Genomic DNA, 20,336 nt, shown 5'->3' on the forward strand with positions numbered 1-20,336 from the left:
GTCTCTTTGGGCAGGCACTCTAATGTTTCCAGGCGGGAGAGTTTGACCTTTAATGAAAATGGAAAGGGAAGAGGAGGAGGAGGAAAGCAGCTTCCATTAAGAACTTACAGGCTGGGCGCTGTGGCTCACACCTGTAATCCCAGCACTTTGGGAGGCTGAGGCGGGTGGATCACCTGAGCTCAAGAGTTCAAGACCAGCCTTGCCAACATGGTGAAACCCCATCTCTACTAAAAATACAAAAATCAGCCGGGCGTGGTGGTGGACGCCTGTAATCTCAGCTACTTGGGAGGCTGAGACAGGAGAATCACTTGGACCCGGGAGGCGGAGGTTGCAGTGAGCTGAGACCGTGCTATGGCACTCCAGCCTGGGTGACAGAGTGAGACTCCATTCCCCCCAATCCCCACAAAAAGAACCTACCGTGTGGCATGAAGCACTGTGTGTCCATTTACTGCTCCTTACAGCAGCCCTGGGAAGAGGTCGCCCTCTGTTATGCTCATCTCTCATTCACTTCCTTCAGTACCCACATACTGTCAGTTTCCACATTCTGTCCATCCAGACTCCAATGTTTCTACTTTGTCCCCTCTCTCCTGCCCCAGTGGCAATGCCTGAGCTCAGGCCACCATCTAATTTGACATGAGGAGGTATGAGATCCACTAAGCTCACCACACATGTCACAGCCTTCGAGGGAGCTGCAGACCTGGGTTTTGGATTGAAGGGAATTTCTTTGTCGAGCCATGATTTTGAGACTGACTGAGATTCTCTGGATACTTCTTTCTGTGTCCCCCACCCCCAGGCCTAAATCTTTGACCTGTTCTCAGAAATTAATCTTTTATTAGTTTAACATTTACTGAGTACTTCCTAAGGACCAGGCATTTTGCTGGACACCCAGAAGGTGTGGGGCACAGAATAATACCTTGCCCTTGTGGAGTTTGTCATTCTAGCTCCTTTTCCCTCTGAGTAGGTGGTCCAGTCTCCTGCCTGTAGCCTCCGTAAGGATCCTTCTCTCTCTAGGAGCAGGGGATTACCAAGTAGTCTTTATACCAGAAGCTGGACATGGCCTTTAACCAGACAAACTCCCCAAGAGTCAGGAATTCTGCATCCTGTCCTGACAGGCCCTAGGCAACTCTGTTCTGCCCATCCGGGGGCAGTAAGTGGTCTCTTGTGTAACCCCCCTCCTTTGGCCACCTCCACTCAAGAGAAGGACAAAGGTTAGGGACTCTTGGCATGTTAGGTGCCCAGTTCAACCATGCAGCATACCACCCTGGGTACCCTGAGACCACAGAGGGACCCTGGCCTCCAGGACAAAAAGCCTACGGACTTGATGTAGGCCAGGGATTTTTCTGGTTTTGGTGTCATGAGCACTCAAATAGACACGACTTAGATTCATTTTGCCTTTAATGATCAAATGTCTGCTTCTCCTGGTACATTCTGTTTCTTTGAACTGGGCTACTTTGATATAGTTAGAAATAACAAAAATTTAGGAAATCAAACAAACTCAACTTTTAAAAGCAAAATATGTGACAGAAAGATTTGGCTCAGTGAATGTGCTTCAAATAGGAAAAGTTCAATCATGAATAGAAGGCTTACGATTTTGAGGGCCAAGAGGCTCATCTAAAGAATGGCTCCTGGGCCTTTCACAGCCCTAAGGAGTGAACACACACTTTGACTTTTTTCTCTGTAATTTGGTCTGAGATGGTCAGGTCAAAAATTCCAGGCTGATAATTTCACTTCCTTGAGAGTTACCCTCACTCACTCAGAAGGACCCAGCTGATGAGTGTCCTGAAGATTTAGGTATCAACATAACCCATTCCCCAACCCCCCGGCCCTGTGTCTTCATTCTCCTATCCAAGAACCAGGGCTGTGGAAGTTCCCAGAGGCAGGTGCATCCATGTGAGGGGAAGACTAGATTTCCCAGAACCCTCTGCTGTAGGAGGGTTGTTTGGGAAGACGTTCATGGACTGCTTAGGGAATTATTACAAGTTCTGTTGCAGTGATGTGCTTGGGTGGGCTGGCTTCAACTGAGGCTCTGAAGGGACTGGGTTTGAAATAGAGGAGAAGGAAAAGTAAAAAATAAACCTAATCAAAAATACAAAACAAAACAAAACAAAACAAACAAACAAACAAAAAAACCCACCGAAACAATGGTACAAAGGAAGAAGCACTGTTCCCGCGAGCAGATGCAGATGGAGTTGGTGGGGTCAGCCCAGCCCAGGCCACTGTCCCAGGGCTCCCAAAGCATTTGTGATAGGCTGGGAGGAAAAGCATCTCTGGTCCAGGGACAGCGTGGGATTAGGAAGAGGCCCAGGGGATAAATGACCACACTAGGACATCCTGCAGAACAGAGGGAGGGCCACAGCGTTTAGATTTGGAAATCAGAGGAGCAGAGGGTGCTTTCCACTTCTACCAGCGGAACCCTGCCATGTAGACTGGCAAGTAGACTAATTCAAGTGGCATAGTGAACATTCCAGCTGAAATTATACAGCTCAACTTCTGGCCGGGTGCGGTGGCTCATGCCTGTAATCTCAGCACTTTGGAAGGCTGAGGTGGGCAGATCACGAGGTCAGGAGATCGAGACCATCCTGGCCAACATGGTGAAACTCTGTCTCTACTAAAATACAAATCTTAGCCAGTCGTGGTGGCACGTGCCTGAAGTCCCAGCTACTCGGGAGGCTGAGGCAGGGGAATCTCTTGAACCCAGGAGTCAGAGGTCATAGTGAGCCGAGATTGCGCCACTGCACTCCAGCCTGGCAACAGAGCCAGACTCCATCTCAAAAAAAATTATGTATATATATGCAGCTCACCTTCTAACTATATCAACCAACCGGACAACTGCCAGATCTCCAGGTCTCACTGGGATCCATGGACACAAGCTATAGGTTTCACTGTCAGGAGGCTGCCTGAGATCTGTGTCTACTTCTAACATATGTGATCTCACTTGCACGCAGAGAGTTGGATCAACTACATGCTCTTTAAGGCCCTTTACGTTTCTGAGCATCTGTGATTTAATAGAGATCCAGAGCTAAACACTTTTAGGGACAAACCGTGCTGTGAATGCTGGGTGGACAGCAGGGGAAGGAAGAACTCACAGACTGAACCCACCCTCTACGTTGCAAGACCCTGTCCAGATCCCCTGAGACTCTTGGGGATGGGGCAGTTTGCAGGCTTCTCTTGATGTTATAACCAACTAAGATGTATCCTATTTTGTCTTATTTCACTTTTGGTATCTTGATAGGTCATTGTTATTTACACCAAGAGACTGTATCTGTGAGAATCTTGTAACAGTTCACTTAAGGAATCCTCTTCAAGTCAGGGCTTATGGAAAGAGTGCAGGTCTGTGAGCCAAGACATGAGGGTTCTAGGCCCAGCTTAGTCATCAACTTGCCTTGGCAGTGCATCCCCTTTGCCAGGATCCAAGCTTTATCTCTTTTTCGCTACTTTCACATCCTGTGACTGTGTTGCAATACCTAGAACAGGAGGAAGACAGGGCCCTAGCAAGGTTGAGGAAAAGATGGAGTCAGCATGGAAAGTTAGGGGAGGGTCGTATTAGCCTGGGAACCATTCAAACCCTTGGGACCCTAATGACTCTGCTTGTATCTTTAAATGTTTGACGTCCATTGGCTGCTTTCCATCTTCCAAACCATCAGCTCTTACCAGGGCCTGTGGGCCTCCTGGAAACACCAAGACTCACCGGGTCCCCATTTCTTTTCTGCATATGCATTCACCATGGGGAAGCAGAGCCAGAGAGACGGAGCATGGCGTGAAGAAGGAGGCCACGTGCAGAGTGCAGCTGGGGAAGATGCTTCTATTTTGAAACTACTGCAGGCCCCCTAGCCTCAGTACCAGGGTAAGGCCACACTCCTGGGTAAATACCATCTGCTGTTTTCCTTAGATGAAATTGTTTATCTGAAAAAGGAAATACAAAACACAGATTCTATTTTTCTGCACTATGTGTCTCTGATGATAATAATAATAGTTGTGCAACCTAGAGTGTGGTTATTAAATCTATCTTACGGTCACAAAGGAGCTGTAAGGAAGCCAAGAGGCACAGAAGCCCTGAGGGAGGATTTGGAGGTTTTGCAAATTCCAAACAATTTTGCAGATGAACTGGAGTAACCCACCACAGAGCAGAAGAGACAGACTCAAACTCCAAGTGCATCTTGTCTTCGTGGAGTTTGTCTTGAAACCAGAAGAATTTCCTCCGTGTGTTGTTCTCAGTCTTATCCACACAAGCTTGTTCAGCACTCAATCTAGAGGACATTTGTTGAATATAAATGTCTGTCTCTCTAGCACAAAATAACTGGGACATTATTCCATGGAACATTCCATGAGTCCATAGAATAGTTTATTCCATGATCCAAATGGTCTGATTGATTCTTCCACCAAATTCCATAACTAATTACTGTGTGTGTGTGTGTGTGTGTGTGTGTGTGTTTGGGGGTGTGGTACTGATCAGCCCAGAGCTGAAGCCCTTGAGCTCCGAGAGAAAAGCACCCTTTTCTGAAAGCTTCTCATGGTGGGATCAGAGCCAGCCTTGGGATTTTAGCGAGGGGTCTGAGACCAATATGAAGAGGGAAGAAAGAAGAGTCTGGACGATTTTGAACTATTTTTGTGGGAAAACAAGATGACCCTCTCATGAAGTACCAACCAGACCTGGAACTCAGGCACACACACACAGTGTTCCTATCATTCTTCCCTCAGAAGGAGGCTGGTCCTCTCTCCTCCATATGCTTCTAGGAGAGCGAGAGCCCATTCTGGACTCTCCCTCTGTCTCCACCCCTCACATTGTCTTTGACATGGCCCTTGAGGCTCATTTCACCCATTTTTGCCTGGGTGAAAATAATGGAGGAGGGCAGTGATCCTGCCCCACACCTGACCCCCACCCATCAACCCTTGCAGTACTGAACAAGCTGAACTTGGGGATGAATAAGAAAGAGTTCTGAGAAAAGAGGAGAAGCAGAGGAAGACCAGAGTTGTCACCTGGGGACAAAAATGACCTTACCTCTTGTTGACTCCACATTTCCTTCCTTTGGGAAGCTTTTCTTTCTCTATTTTATAGCAATCTGCCCAGCCCATATGGTTGGATGAGACTGGCTGGCTTTATCCTGTACCACCACTGCAGGGGGCAGGCACATGACCCAGCCTGGACACTTAGAGCAATCCCTCAGGCAGGACCCTGCATCCAGAGTGGTCAATCTTCCCTCGGGTGTTTGCTGAATCTTTCAGGGAATACTCTCCTTTTCTTCCTTAGGTCACTAGCATGAAGGACCATGTCCATCCAGAACTTCCAGGGACCACCTTAGAATCACATTTCAGGTAAGAGCCTTTTTGTGAATAAAGCAAAACAGAGGAACTATGGATCTATCACTGAACCCTTGGATCCATCTGTGCTGTTATGCCCAGACCGTTTGTTCCCCGAAAAAGACCACCAGAGTCCAGAGTCAAAGCCAAGCGGCAAGGATCTTTAATGCAAGTTCGAACTTGGTCCCTCCGTTCCACAACATACAGGAGGGCCCTGAACAATGCGTGCGCTTGCCTTTTATAGCCTAATGTAAACAGGACTTGTAAAGTTGCAGAGGAACGAGGGAATTCTCTAGGTTACAGCATTACAATTGGTTAACATTTTAAGTTTATACATTTAGCAGTTTTTTTATTGGTTCCCGCGCTCTCACAAACGGCTGTGTTCTTATCGGGGATTTTCCAGGTGGTGTCCTTCTAAAGTTGAGATATATGGTAGTCTTTGAATTGAAAGATATATGGTAGGGAGACATATGGTGGGATGAGCCCAGGAAGTTGAGGGATATATGGAGGGGAGACATATGGTGGGATATGTTTATACTGGGCTCAGGAAGTTGAGAGATATATGGCAAGCACTAGTAATTAGAACAGAAAAAGAACAAGACAGGGACTTTCACATTGCTTGTCTATACAACATCTGAAATCTATAGATAACATTATCGGTTAGGTCCGGCGTCAACTTTTAACTAGGCTCAAGGCGCCGCCCGGGCTGTCTGCCTGTAGGGTCAACTTCTAACTAGGCTCAAGGCGCCGCCCGGGCTGCCTGCCTGTAGATTTCATTTGGTCTCTTTCATTCCTCCCTTTCTCAAGTACCTCTAGAGCCAATCTGGGGTTATAAGTCTGATTCTGTTTCAGCGTCTACCGGTTGGTATTGGGCTCTGAGGACCATGAGCTGTATGGTGTCAAACCTCTCTCTGACAAACCGCAACATTCTGTTAACAACACAAGGTCCTACGGTAAACAGAAATAGTAGACTTAGTAGAGGTCCAATGAAGGGGCCAACAGAGAAAACATATAAGAATTTCACCATTGATTTGCAGCTGAGGCAAACTGCTGTTTTCTCATTTCTGTGCTTAACTTGCGTAGCTGTTGGACCCTGTTCTCTACAAGCCCTGATTCATTTATGTAGAAGCAACAGTCCTCTTTCAGGAACATACATGTACCACCTTTTTCAGCAGTGAGTAGGTCTAGGGCCCTCCGGTTCTGTAAGGTCACCTGAGCTAGGGATGTGAGCTGTCATTGAAGGGAGGCAAGGGACTCAGCTGATTCCTCCATAGCCACGGCAAATTGTTGGTACAATTTGTTGCTTTCTATGAGGGTGTGACCTAGGGCTCCCCCTGCCAGTCCGGCCGCAATGAGGGATGATGTGAGGGAGATTCCTACAATGAGGGGGAGAAATATTGCTCATGTAGGTCTCAGTTTAGGGATTGGGTGAATGGCAGTACTAGTCCAGTACTGGTGTACCCCAGGAACTCGCCGGCAGTTAGTAGAGTTAATCGGGGAACTAGTGTGACAGGAAGACACAGTAGGCTGGCAACAGAGGGACTAGGTAGATTCTTAGATAATGTTCCATTGCACCAAAAGAATATGCCCCGGGGCTCTTAGGGAGGCACTAGGGGGGTCACAGTGATGCTACAGAGGCTGGAGTTAGTGCCTGAAAAACAGTAGGGAAACTTTTCCTGACTAGGGTTTTGGTACAGTGGCACATTGAGAATGGGGCGTCCGTGAGATTCTGAAAGTCCCTAGTTTGGGTGGAGGATTCCCAGGGCAGAGGGACAGCGGTTAGTGGTGGATGCCCTAGGGTGGCACACAGAAAGCAGCCAGACAAGCTGTGAAGTCCCGTAAGGTTGGCAAGCTCTAATCCTTCTTGTAATACTTCCAGCCAGAGAAAGGGCGTAATTCTTGTGTTAGTCTGTCTTCCTGTCGCTGGATATCCCCATGGACTAGGGGCAGTATTTGAACTAGGCCACGCCACAGATAGAGGTGACTACTAGGCCATGTGGAGGAAGAGGAATAGTATACAGCCCCATTGAGGCGTGGTCCAGCGGGGGTCCCAAGGGTCCTTAACTATCCAAGTATAGATACCGCCTCTACCCTGTTGGTAAAAATTCCACCCGGATTGCTTGTTCCACCCTCTGACTGAGTGCATTTTACAGTAATTGTAGGGGCAGCCTGCGTTTTGGTGCCACCAATAGTGTTTACAATTGTGTTTAGTCTGATCAAACTCAAAGCATATCATTGGTGCCACTGGTTTGGCTATCTGAAAACCAGTAAAATTCAGCAAAATTGGGGCACTGCACCCTGAGGAGGGACAATCAGCACTGGCCAATAATTTCCCGGGCTTATGAGATTGCCCTGGGTGGGTTTGGTTTTCATAAAGCCAGAATCTCCAAACAAAGGGATTAGAAACTGGTTTTGTGTTAGCCCCCGGCCACTAGGGCGACTAACATTAGGGTTAGACTACCTAGCTGCATGTTTGTAGTGAGCTATGCTGCCGGCGCAGGGTGAGTTTTAAGGGGTTGTTCTTAGCTTTGTCCACAGTCCACGTGGTCGGTGCTTCAGTCGCTATCGTGACGGGTCTGAGAAGGTCGGAGGCTGGGTCCACCGGCTTGACGTGGGTGTAGTGGATCCACGACACGATGCCTTCTACCTTCAGGGCGGTGGGTGTGGTTAGGAGTACTTGAAGCGGTCCCTTCCACCGGGGTTCTAAGGTTTCTTGCCGGTGTCGCTTGACTAGGACCCAGTCTCCCGGCCGGTACGGGGGGGTGTCGGTGGGGGTCCGGTTTCATATAATTCCTGCAGCTTAGGCCAGATTTCCTGATGAATTTTCTGCAAGGCTTGTAGGGAAAACAAGAGTTCAGATACATTTTCAGTTTCAGATTTGAGCAGATCATCTTTTAGGCTGGGAACTAGGGGTGGGGGTCTGCCATACATGATTTCATAAGGGGTAAGGCCCAGTCTGTAGGGGGTATTACGGGCCCGGAACAGAGCGTAGGGGAGAAGGACCACCCAATTAGCGCCAGTCTCCATAGTTAATTTAGTTAAGGTCTCCTTTAAGGTCCGATTCATCCTTTCTACCTGTCCTGAACTCTGGGGCCTGTAAGCGCAATGTAATTTCCAATTAGCCCCAAGAATGGAAGCCAAGTCCTGACTCCCTTAGCAACGAAGGCCGGTCCATTATCTGACCCTATCTGGATGGGAAAGCCATACCTGGGGAGGATATCTTCCAGAATTTTTTTCGCTACAACCTGAGTGGTTTCTCTTTTGGTTGGAAATGCTTCAGTCCACCCTGAAAAGGTATCTACAAAGACAAGTAAGTACCGATATCCGTATTTTCCTGGCTTTACCTCAGTGAAATCTACTTCCCAGTAGATACCGGGCCTGGTTCCCCTGAGCCTTGTTCCCGCAGCAGCCTGGGATTGGGGATAGGCGTTGCTAAGCTGGCAGACTTTGCAACTCGTCACGATGCTGCTGGCCGTTTCCGCTATGCGTCTGATCTTGAGCTTGGAGCGTCTAATCAGGTCCATCATCCGCCGGGCACCCAGATGGGTGGATCGGTGGATGTGTTCTAACACTTGCTGTCCTAATTTTTCTGGTAGGATAATATGGTCTTTAGTATCAGTCCACCACCCATTCTGGATCTGTTTCAGGGGAAGTTTGTCGATCCACTGGAGATCTTGTTCTGAATAATCAGGGTAATACGGCAGGTCTCGGGGGCCCGGATCAGGGAGCTGGAGTGCAAGGAGTTGACTGGGAGCCTTTGCCACACTCCTTGCAGTTTGATCTGCCAGAAAGTTGCCTTGAGCAGTTGGAGTGGTTGGCTTCTGGTGCCCTGGGCAATGTACAATAGCCAATTTTTCTGGTTTCCATAGGGCTGTTAGCAGGGCTAGGATCTCTTGCTTATTTTTCATTTCTTTTCCTTCAGCCGTTAGCAACCCTCGCTCCCTGTAAATGGCCCCATGTATGTGTGCCGTAGTGAAAGCGTACCGGCTATCTGTGTATACCGTCAGTTTTCTCCCTGCCCCTAAGGTAAGAGCTTGGGTGAGCGCTATCAGTTCGGCCCTCTGGGCCGATGTCCCCGGGGGCAGGGGTTCCGCCCAGATTACCTCAGTCTCTGAAGTCACCGCTGCTCCAGCATACCTCTGGCCTTGGTGTATGAAGCTACTCCCATTGGTGAACCAAACGAGGTCGGCGTCAGGAAGTGGGCGGTCCTGCAGGTCCTCTCGAACTCCGTGCACCTGGGCTAATATCTCGGTGCAATTATGGAGCGGCGCGTCCAGGTCCGGGTTGGGCAGCAGCGAGGCAGGGTTTAAGGTCGTTGGGGGCAGGAAAATTATTCTGAGGGGATTTAATAGTAGTCCCTGGTAGTGGGTGAGCCGGGCGTTGCTTATCCATCGGTTAGGCGGCTGTTTGAGTACACCTTCGATGGCTGTGGGGTAACGACCCGTAATTCTTGTCCCAAGACAAGTTTATCAGCATCTTGTAACATCAGGGCCGTGGCTGCGATCACTCGGAGGCAAGGGCCACCCGGTAGCCACTGGGTCTAACTTCTTTGACAGGTAGCGACTGGCCTCCACCAGGGGCCTAAGTTCTGAGTTAACACCGCCTTGGCGATGCCCTTACTCTCGTCCACGTATAAGTGGAAGGGCTTAGTGACGTCAGGCAGTCCCAGTGCAGGCGCAGAGAGTAGGGCGGTTTTAATCTGTTGGAAAGCCGACTCGGCTTCTTCTGTCCAATTAAATGGCTGCTGTCCCCCGCGTTGCCTGATATAAGGGCTTAGCCAGCTCTGCAAACCAGGTATCCATAGTCTACAAATCCTGCCGACCCCAGGAATTCCCTTACTTGTCGGGTGGACTGTGGCCTGGGATCTGCAGAACAGTCTGCTTCTGGGCGTCTGTTAACCAGCGCTGCCCTCCTTTTAGCAGGTACCCAGATATGTTACTTCTGGTTTACAGATTTGAGCTTTCTTTGCGCGAGCCCGATAGCCTAGACTCCCTAGAGCTTGTAAGAGACTTTTGGTCCCTTGGAGGCAAGCTTCTCGGGTCTCGGCAGCGATCAGGAGGTCATCAACATACTGTAATAAGGTTATTTCAGGGTGTTTGCGTCGGTACTCACCCAGGTCTTCATGGAGAGCCTCATCGAACAGGGTAGGAGAGTTTTTGAATCCCTGCGGCAGTCTGGTCCATGTCAGTTGGCCACTTATGCCCCTTTCAGGGTCAGTCCACTCGAAGGCGAAAAGCTTTTGGCTCTGAGGGGCTAAAGGCAAACTGAAGAAGGCATCCTTCAAATTTAAAACAGTGTACCATTGGTGTTTGGGGTTTAGAGTACTCAGGAGGGTATATGGGTTGGGCACAGTTGGATGTATGTCCATAACTCTCTTATTGACTTCTCTTAAGTCCTGTACAGGTCTATACTCCCCGCTATTAGGTTTCCGTACCGGCAACAAGGGAGTGTTCCAGGGTGAGTGACAGGGCCGAAGGACCCCTTGGTCGAGGAGCCGACGGATGTGGGGCGTGATTCCTTCTTTGGCCTCTAAGGGCATTTGGTATTGACGCACCCGAACAGGGTCTGCCCCAGGCTTGAGTTCCACAAACAAGGCAGGACGGTGCTTTGCTAGTCCTAACCTCCCGTTTCTGCCCAGGCTCCTGGAAATTGTTGAAGCCAGGTTGCTATGTCCTGGTCAGGGGCGCCTGCTCCTGGTGGAGCCGGTATTCATCTTCTAAGGTTATGGTCAGGACGGGCAAGGGGTGATTTTGGGAATCAGTCACGATGGGCCCCTCAGGGAGGAAATGGATCTGTGCTCCCATTTTAGTTAGCAGGTCTCTCCCTAGTAGAGGACAGGGGCTCTCAGGGATAACCAGGAAGGAGTGGGTTACATTCTTGGCTCCAGATTTACTGTTCTTTGTGTCGTCCAGGGGTACTTTTTAATTCCTGTGGCCCCTTGTACCCACGAGGACTTGGAGGATATTTTCCCTCAGTTTTAACTAGGACTGAGTGTTGTGCTCCCGTATCGACCAAGAACTGAACTGGGGACCCCTCCACTTGCAAGGTTACCCTGGGTTCGGGGAGGGGGACCGAACCCCGTCTTCCCTAGTCCTCATTTTGAGTGACTAGTACGGGTGTAGACCTAGGGGGTCCCCGTCCTTGCTGTTTCTTTTTGGGACAGTCTCTTGCCCAGTGGCCAGCTTGTTTACAGTAGGCACATTGGTCTTTGCTCAGGTTGTTATATCTGGGGGACCGCTTAGGTTGGGTGTTCTCTGGCTGTAGATGCTCTTTTTGTACAACCGCTGCCAGGACCTTGGTCATTTTTCCTCTGGAGTATCTCTATTATTGTAAACCCGCTGGGCTATCTGAAGGAGGTCCTGACTGTTTTCCCTCTAAGTCCTCTAATTTCTGGAGTTTCTTTCTAATATCTGGGGTTGCCTGATTTACAAAAGACATTACGACGGCTGCTTGGCTTCCGGGAGCCTCTGGGTCCATAGAGTATATTGCCTAAAGGCCTCCATTAATCTTTCTAGGTAGCTAGCCGGGCTTTCTGTCTTCCCTGCAGAACAGAGTATACTTTAGCCAAATTGGTGGGCTTGCGAGCAGCCGCCCGGAGACCTGCCATTAGAGTCTGGCGATAAAGGTGTAGCCGTCCCCTACCTTCTGCCGTGTTGTAGTCCCACGCCGGTCTGGACAGAGGAAAAGTCGCATTTATAAGGTCGGGGTTGGCAGTCGGTTGACCGTCGTCCCCCGGGACCAGCTTTCTAGCTTCTACCTGTATTCTCTCTCGCTCCTCCGTCGTGAACAATTCGGAGGAGCTGCTGACAATCATCCAAGTGGGCTGGTGGGTAACATAATACTATCCAGTAAAGCCATTAAATCTTTGGGGTTGTCTGAAAACCGAGCACTCTGGGTCTTCCAATTATATAGATCACTGGTGGAGAATGGCCAGTACTGGAGCCTAGGACTTCCCGTGTCGTCTGGGGGCCCTATTCCCGAAGGGTAACGCCACTGTGGAGTCAGCGGCTGGAGAGGGGGAACCCGCAAAGTACGCCCTCGCGTTCGCCCCGCCGGCCCTTCGGAGTTGCTTTCACTTTCAGCGGGTACAGGCATGCTGACCGCTTCCCGTTCACCTGCTCCCTCCTGCGGTTCCTCCCGGGGGCTGGGACACGGGGACCGGAGGGGTATGGAGGGGGTTCTGTGGACAGAAGGTCCTCGCTATCTGGTAGAACAGGATGGGGGGGGCAGTCGGTTGCTTGGATTTTAGCGGTCGAGCAACCAGTGCCTTACAGGGTTCAGAGGCTAATTGGAAAGGGGACAGCCAAGGGGGCGGGTTCCCAGCTATATCCTGCCATATGAGGATATATGGGATATGATCTGGGTGATTAGCACGCCCAGGCTGGAAAACCTTGGACTTTACCCTAGTGATGACAGGGAGACAGAACGTCCCTTCGGGTGGCCACCCTACGTTAAGGGCGGGCCACTTAGAGCGGCACAGAGTAATTAGCTTTCCCTTCCTGATGTCCATACCAAGATCATGGCCCCTTGCCCTAACATCCTTGAAATTACTTGTAAGGAGAGATAGGGGAGTGCTCTGGGTATTACCCATCTTGAACAATAGCGCCCGGAGTGGCGTCTGCAACAGGTCCTGCAAGGGAAAAGTGAATTGCTGGAACAGGTCCTGCAAGGGAAAAGTGAGTTGCTGGAATATCAACAACAAGTTTACGTCAGTCGCCGGCGCGCGCCAGAAATCTGGGTCAGAACAAGTTCAGACAAGAATATGTCAGTCGCAAGCGCGCACCAGAAATCTGGGTCAAAATAAGTGCAAACAAGAACCAGATGAGAGCCGGGGACGTCTCCCACCGGTCTCCGCTGGCTGTCCTATAGCGCGTCCGCCAGGACGTATGCCAGCTTCAGACCTCGCGAGTCACAGATTCAGGCGGACTTAGAGAGCCGCGAATTCAGACAGGCTAACAGCCACAGGCGGACTTAAAGAGCTGCGAATTCAGACAGGCTAACAGCCTCAGGCGGACTTAAAAAGCCGCAGGTTCAGAATGGACACAGACAGACAAAGACGAAGACGGGCAACACAGACGAGCCGGCTCACCTATTAGCAGATCGATCCTAGTAGATCCGTTGACCAGGGTCTGGTGGGCTTGGGGAATCCCGGACGAGCCCCCAGATGTTATGCCCAGACCGTTTGTTCCCCGAAAAAGACCACCAGAGTCCAGAGTCAAAGCCAAGCGGCAAGGATCTTTAATGCAAGTTCGAACTTGGTTCCTCCGTTCCACAACATACAGGAGGGCCCTGAACAATGCGTGCGCTTGCCTTTTATAGCCTAATGTAAACAGGACTTGTAAAGTTGCAGAGGAACGAGGGAATTCTCTAGGTTACAGCATTACAATTGGTTAACATTTTAAGTTTATACATTTAGCAGTTTTTTTATTGGTTCCCGCGCTCTCACAAACGGCTGTGTTCTTATCGGGGATTTTCCAGGTGGTGTCCTTCTAAAGTTGAGATATATGGTAGTCTTTGAATTGAAAGATATATGGTAGGGAGACATATGGTGGGATGAGCCCAGGAAGTTGAGGGATATATGGAGGGGAGACATATGGTGGGATATGTTTATACTGGGCTCAGGAAGTTGAGAGATATATGGCAAGCACTAGTAATTAGAACAGAAAAAGAACAAGACAGGGACTTTCACATTGCTTGTCTATACAACATCTGAAATCTATAGATAACATTATCGGTTAGGTCTGGCGTCAACTTTTAACTAGGCTCAAGGTGCCGCCCGGGCTGTCTGCCTGTAGGGTCAACTTCTAACTAGGCTCAAGGCGCCGCCCGGGCTGCCTGCCTGTAGATTTCATTTGGTCTGTTTCAGTGCCTCAGGCAGAACCACCAGTTACTAACTAGTACAGGTGCATAGAAAGGAGGAGATCAGGCTGAGAATGGTGGCTCATACCTGTAATCCCAACACTTTGGGAGGCTGAGGCAGGCAGATCACCTGAAGTCAGGAGTTCGAGACCAGCCTGGCCAACATGGTGAAACCCTGTCTCTATTAAAAACACAAAATTAGCCAGGCGTGGTGGTGCATGCCTGTAATCCCAGCTACTCGGGAGGCTGAGGCAGGAGAATTGCTTGAACCCAGGAGGCGGAAGTTGCAGTGAGCTGAGATCCTGCCATTGCATTCTAGCCTGGGTGACAGAGTGAGACTCTGTATCAAAAAACAAACAAACAAACAAACAAAAAACCTAGAAAGGAGATCAGAGGTGAATGTCCTCATCTTGTGGTGATGCTGACCAAAACTCAAAAGGACATGATGGAGAACCAGGAAAGCCAGTGCTGTAATTCATTCCAGGTCTGAAGGCCCAAAAACCAGGAGCTCTGATGTGGAAGGGCAGGGGAAGGAGCTCAAGAGGAGAGACTGAATTCGTCCTTCCTCCACCCTTTTGCTCCTTTGGGCCCTCCAGGGATTGGGTGATGCCTGTCTACATTGGTGAGGGTGATTTTCTTGACTCAATCAGATGATTCCAATGCAAATCTTTTCCAGAAACACCCTCACAGGCACACCCAGAAATGAATTCTTGCCAGCAATCTGGGCATTTCCTACCCAAGTGTTACTGGACAGGGGTCCCGATTCAGATCCCAAGAAAGGGCTCTTGGATCTTGTGCAAGAAAGAATTTGAGGTGAGTCCATAGGGTAAAGTAAAAAGCAAGCTTACTAAGAAAGTAAAGGAATAAAGAATGGCTACCCCATAGACAGAGTGGCCCCAAGGGCTGCTGGTTGGCTATTTTTATGATTATTTCTTGATTATATGCTAAACAAGTGGTGGATTATTCACAAGTTTTCTGGGAAAGAGGCGGGCAATTCCCAGAACTGAGGGTCTCTCCCCTTTTTAGACCATCTAGGGTAACTTCCTGACATTGCCATGGCATTTGTAAACTGTCATGGTACTTGTGGGAGTGTCTTTTAGCATGCTAATGATTGTAATTAGCACATAATGAGCAGTGAGGATGACCAGAGGTCATTTTTGTAGCCATCTTGGTTTCGGCTGACTTCTTTACCACAAGCTGTTTTATCAGCAAGGTCTTTGTGACCTGTCTCTGTGCTGACCTCCTGTCTCATCCTGTGACTTAGAATGCCTAACCTCCTGGGAATGCAGCCCAGTAGGTCTCAGCCTTGTTTTACCCAGCCCCTATTCTAGATGGCGTCGCTCTGGTTTAAACACCTCTGATTTAGGTTGACACATAAAATTAACTATCGTAGTAGTTATGGAAGATTGAGATCATTCTAGACTTTGGTGAACTAAATTTTATAAGTTTCCTCCAGCCCTAATTATTGGCAGAGGTGTAAAAAAGACCACTAATAAGGAGGGAAAATAATTAAGGAAAATAAATGTTAGTTTTGTGAGATTGTACCCTTTTGGTTTGGCCTTGAATTTAGTGCTTCTTAAAAGAGTGTGGGAGAAAAGGAAAGACGCTTATTTCTATTGTGAAAGGCAAATAAATCTTGGGACCCCAAAATCATTAAGCTAAAGGGAAAAGTCAAGCTGGGAACTTCTTAAGGCAAACCTGCCTCCCATTCTATTCAAAGTCACCCCTCTGCTCACCGAGATAAATGCATATCTGATTGCCTCCTTTGGAGAGGCTCATCAGAAACTCAACAGAATGCAACCATTTGTCTCTCACCTACCCATGACCTCCCCACTTGAGTTGTCCCACCTTTCTGAATGGAACTGATGTTCATCTTACATATATTGACTGATGTATCATGTCTCCCTCAAATGTATAAAACCAAGCTGTGCCCTGACCACCTTGGGTACATGTTGTCAGGACCTCCTGAGGCTGTGTTACGAGCATGTGGTCTGTGGCCTCAACCTTGGCAAAGTAAACTTTCTAAATTAACTGAGATATTTGGAGATATTTGGAGTTCATATTTTGGTAACCACAGAGGGATTCTGAGTGGAGGTGCTTCTGACCTTTGCCAAATCTCCAACTGGTGCTTGGGACCAGCTTGAGCTATCTTTATGGCTCAAACCAACAGGACAATTTGCTGAGGCCTGGAACGACCCTCTCCGGAGAATTCCTGATCTCCCAAAGTTCAGTCGTGATCTAAAGTTTATTATGCTGTACAACTACTTTTTTTTTTTTTGGAGTTTTACTTGCTTCCAACACAAGGAAGGTAAGTTTTTCCCGCTTCCATGAAGATGGAAGGCAGGTAACTCCTCTATGGAGTTTGAACTCGCTTCCAACAGGGAAAACAAATTTTAGATTTCTCCTGCTTCTAGGATGGAGAGCAGTCTTCAGCTTGAGTCCCATCCCTAGGTAAGTAACTGAATTGGGGTTTGTCTTGGCTAAAGATAAGATTAACAACCAACTGGTCTTAATTTCTCCTTACCATTAGAGCACTCAGTGATCATATAAGTTGTGCCATCATTTGTTTTGCTTAACTGGTTTTGTTGTTGTTGTTTTTTGTTTATTTCTGTTTTTGTTGTTGTTTTGGTCTTTTCCCCATTGGGTTTGATCAGCTCTATCTGACTTGGTCAAATCTGAAGGAAAGTTTCAAATTATGGGGAACAAGGCCTCTGAAGTGGCTAAATTCCCACAAGAAAAAAAAGAAAGAAAAGGCTGGCATGGTGTCTCACGCCTGTAGTCCTAGCACTTTGGGAGGCCGAGGCGGGCGGACCATGTCAGGAGATCAACACCATCCTGGCTAACACGGTGAAACCCCTTCTCTACTAAAAATACAAAAACAATTAGCCAGGCGTGGTGGCAGGCACCTGTAGTCCCAGCTACTCAGGAGGCTGTGCAGGGAGAATGGCGTGAACCTGGGAGGCGGAGCTTGCAGTGAGCCGAGATCACGTCACTGCACTCCAGGCTGGAGACAGAAAGACACTCTGTCTCAAGAAAAAAAAAAGGGGGGGGGGAGGGTGGTGTGATGTGGGGAGAAAAACAGCCAGAAAAAGGAAAAAAACCAAAACCAAAAAAAAAAAAAAAAAAACCAGGAAAGATTTTTGACTACTTAAGGGGCTTTATTTACATAACAAGGCCCCTTTATGCTAGCCAGGCCGAGCTGAAAGAGCAATGACTGTTGCCCCGTGTGGCAGTTCCATAGCTAAGGGTTCCACCTTCTTTTTTTCTATCACAACAACCTAGGTTTGGTTCCTAAGTCAAACCCTTTCCGCTTTGGTACTTGGTACTTCTGAAAGAACAGCATTTTTTTTCCTAGCTTAAATATGGTAATAGATTTTAAAAGATGTTTTAAAAGGAGCTCAGTGGTTAAAAGTCAGCTTAATTAAAAGCCAACATCCAAGATGTGTGTGTGTTTGTGTATGTGCGTTTGTGTGTGTGTGTGTGTGTGTATATAAAAGGCCTTCGTGGTGTTGTTTTTTCTTTCTCCTAGGACCTTGTCTCTTTTTTTGAGCAAAAATGTTTTTCTTCTCAATTGACTGAATTGTTTTCTTCATTTGCTTCTCCTGTCTCTCCTGTGTCTCCTTTCTCTTGCACACTGTGCCACATGAGGGACCTAAAATCATTTATAATAGCCTGGGGTTCCTTAAAGAAAATGGAGAAAGCACCAGACTCCCTTCAGGGGAGAAACCTGTTTTTCCTTATGGAACTGCAAGAGTATAAACAGACAAGTTCATCTCAGCTCTTAAACGGCTTGCCTTTGTACTGTTACCTGATTTACTGACGAAAATAGTTATTGCAACATAGGCTGCTCTTGGGTTTTTAAGGAAGAGTGTAGTTTAGACACTAAGAAATGTCTTTGTTTAAAAAAAATTTTTTTTTTTTTTGAGATAAAGTGTTGCACTTGTTGCCCAGGCTGGAGCACAATGGCACGATCTCGGCTCACTGCAAACTCTGCCTCCTGGATTCAAGTGATTCTCCTGCCTCAGCCTCCCAAGTAGCTGGGATCACAAGTGCCCACCACCACGCCCAGCTAAATTTTGTGTATTTATTACAGACAGGGTTTCACCATGTTGACAAGGCTGATCTTGAACTTCTGACATCAGGTGATCTACCCTCCTCTGCCTCCCAAAGTGTTGGAATTACAGGCATGAGACACCACACCTGGCCAAAAAAAATTTTTTTAAGTGCACTGTAAAAGCATCATGTGGTCTAGCCTCATAATAATTCTGCGTTTTTGGAGACCCAGGGTTCAGTGTGTGCTCTCTGCCCAGAGCTCAGAGATCCAGTTAAAAGACAGGTAGTCCCTATCTAAATAAAGTTGGTCTCCTCATAAAATTCTATGACAGATTTGCGTAATTTTATGTTTGATTTGGCATCCCTCTTGAATATCCCTCCAGCAACACCAGACTTTCTGTCTCTGTACCTTGAGATGTAAATTTTGCTATCTGATTTTTCACCCAAGAGTTGTTTCCTTCAGTTGCGAATTTAGGGCCAATCAGCTGACAATTGCCAGGGTAATGAAATAGGTTATCAAGAGTTTACAAGTCTGAGACAGGAAAAAAAGGAGGTTTTAGGAATCTATAAATACACCTATGTATTATGTGTTGTGTACACAATGTTTGACTACTAGAAATATATAAAAGAGCTCTAATTAATTGGCTTAAAGAAAAATAAAAGCACTTACATCAAATACTTTATCAAAAAAAGGAAAGACTAGTTAAATGCTTTTTCTAGTTTCTGTGACTTAAGTAAAATCTTTAATAAATAAGCTAGCTTTAAAAGTATTGGTAAAGTAATATTAAAAATGTCTTAAGAACTGCCAGCAAACATTTTTGTTTGCATTTATTGATCAAGCAATTTCAAACTTATCCCTGCCAAATACTATAAGATGTCAAAATTTGGCATGGGGGTTACAAAACTATAAACCCAGCTCAAAACCGAATGATCTTTGCTTGTGTAATTTTTAAGTAAGTAAGACATTGATATTGGTTTAGTGAGGACAGCTACTTCTTGAATTGTTTAGTACAATTATCATAACTTTTAATCTCATGGCTTTAGGCAGTCTTGTCCACAGGCAATAAGGAGATTTGTTTTGGCAAAGGACTGTTCTCAACTTTGTTTCAAAGCTAAACTATAAACTAAGTTCCTCCCAAAGTCCAGGAATGAACAAGGACAGCTTGGAGGTTAGAAGCAAGATGGAGTCAGTTAGGGCAAATCTTTTTCGCTGTCTTAGTTAGAATCTTGCAATAATGAGTTTTGTAACATTAAATGATGACTATCACAGTTTTCATAAATAATCTAGGTAAAGGATTAAAATAAAATAATTAGATAAATGTCATGGGATAAATACTTATAGACAAACCTGTGATAATTTAGAATCTAAAGTTAAATTAAATAATGGATATTTCATTATTTGGGTATTTTCAAAAAAATTGTAGGAAAACATTCTTTCTAAAAAAATGGCCTTTTTAAAAAGGTGAACAATTTTTGTCTAATTCAAAGTTCATTTAAAGGTTATGTATAAAACAAGATAAAAGGAACTGGGAAATAAGAGAGATGTAAAGAAAGTTATAGAAATAAGGAGATTTTTGTAAGAAAGCTTAAAGAGAAATAATTTTATATGAGAAAGAATCTTGTATGGTAAATTTAGTCCTAGAATAAGACGACTGGTTGTTTAAGAAAGAAGGATGTTCAGGAAAAAAACTGAAAGTCCAAGCATGTCATGAATGGCCTGTGTAAGTCACAATAAGAGGATTTATTTAAAACAAAACAAAACTTTTATATGATTGAGTTGTCTATAACTGAAGAGAAATTATAATGGTCTTTATAGAAATTGGGTTTGATGTAAAAAATATACTTACACACTAAATAACTGATTAGAACAATAAAATTTTCTTAAGGGATTGATTTAGTAACTTATAGGAGATTTTAATTTTTTTAAACCCAAAGTTCAACTTTTATTGCATCTTGCTGTTTTCAGTTTCACACCCCTTTTAAAAGGCATGAAATACTAATGCTCTCCTTCAGGTCATTTTCGGCTCATATAAGTTTTTTTTTCCCTCAACTTCTGTTTGTTGTGGCCTGATGCTAACAATGTTTTCTTAAAGGTCTAAGGGAAATGTTTTCTTCCAACATAATGT

The 20,336-nt window shown here is 46.6% G+C and overlaps 1 long non-coding RNA gene across 1 annotated transcript in view; it reads left to right on the forward strand.

Moving 5' to 3' along the window:
• Positions 1 to 15,065, forward strand: part of LOC117084431 — a 27,867-nt gene extending 12,802 nt beyond the window's left edge. Inside the window, exons 3-5 of the long non-coding RNA XR_004437450.1 lie at positions 3,736 to 3,862; positions 5,249 to 5,313; positions 14,834 to 15,065. This is a non-coding gene — a long non-coding RNA (uncharacterized LOC117084431). The remainder of the gene's footprint in view (positions 1 to 3,735; positions 3,863 to 5,248; positions 5,314 to 14,833) is intronic.
• The last annotated feature ends 5,271 nt before the right edge of the window (positions 15,066 to 20,336 follow it).

Source organism: Trachypithecus francoisi, unplaced genomic scaffold, assembly GCF_009764315.1.
Source record: "Trachypithecus francoisi isolate TF-2019V2 unplaced genomic scaffold, Tfra_2.0 Lachesis_group0, whole genome shotgun sequence".
Lineage (NCBI taxonomy): Eukaryota > Metazoa > Chordata > Mammalia > Primates > Cercopithecidae > Trachypithecus > Trachypithecus francoisi.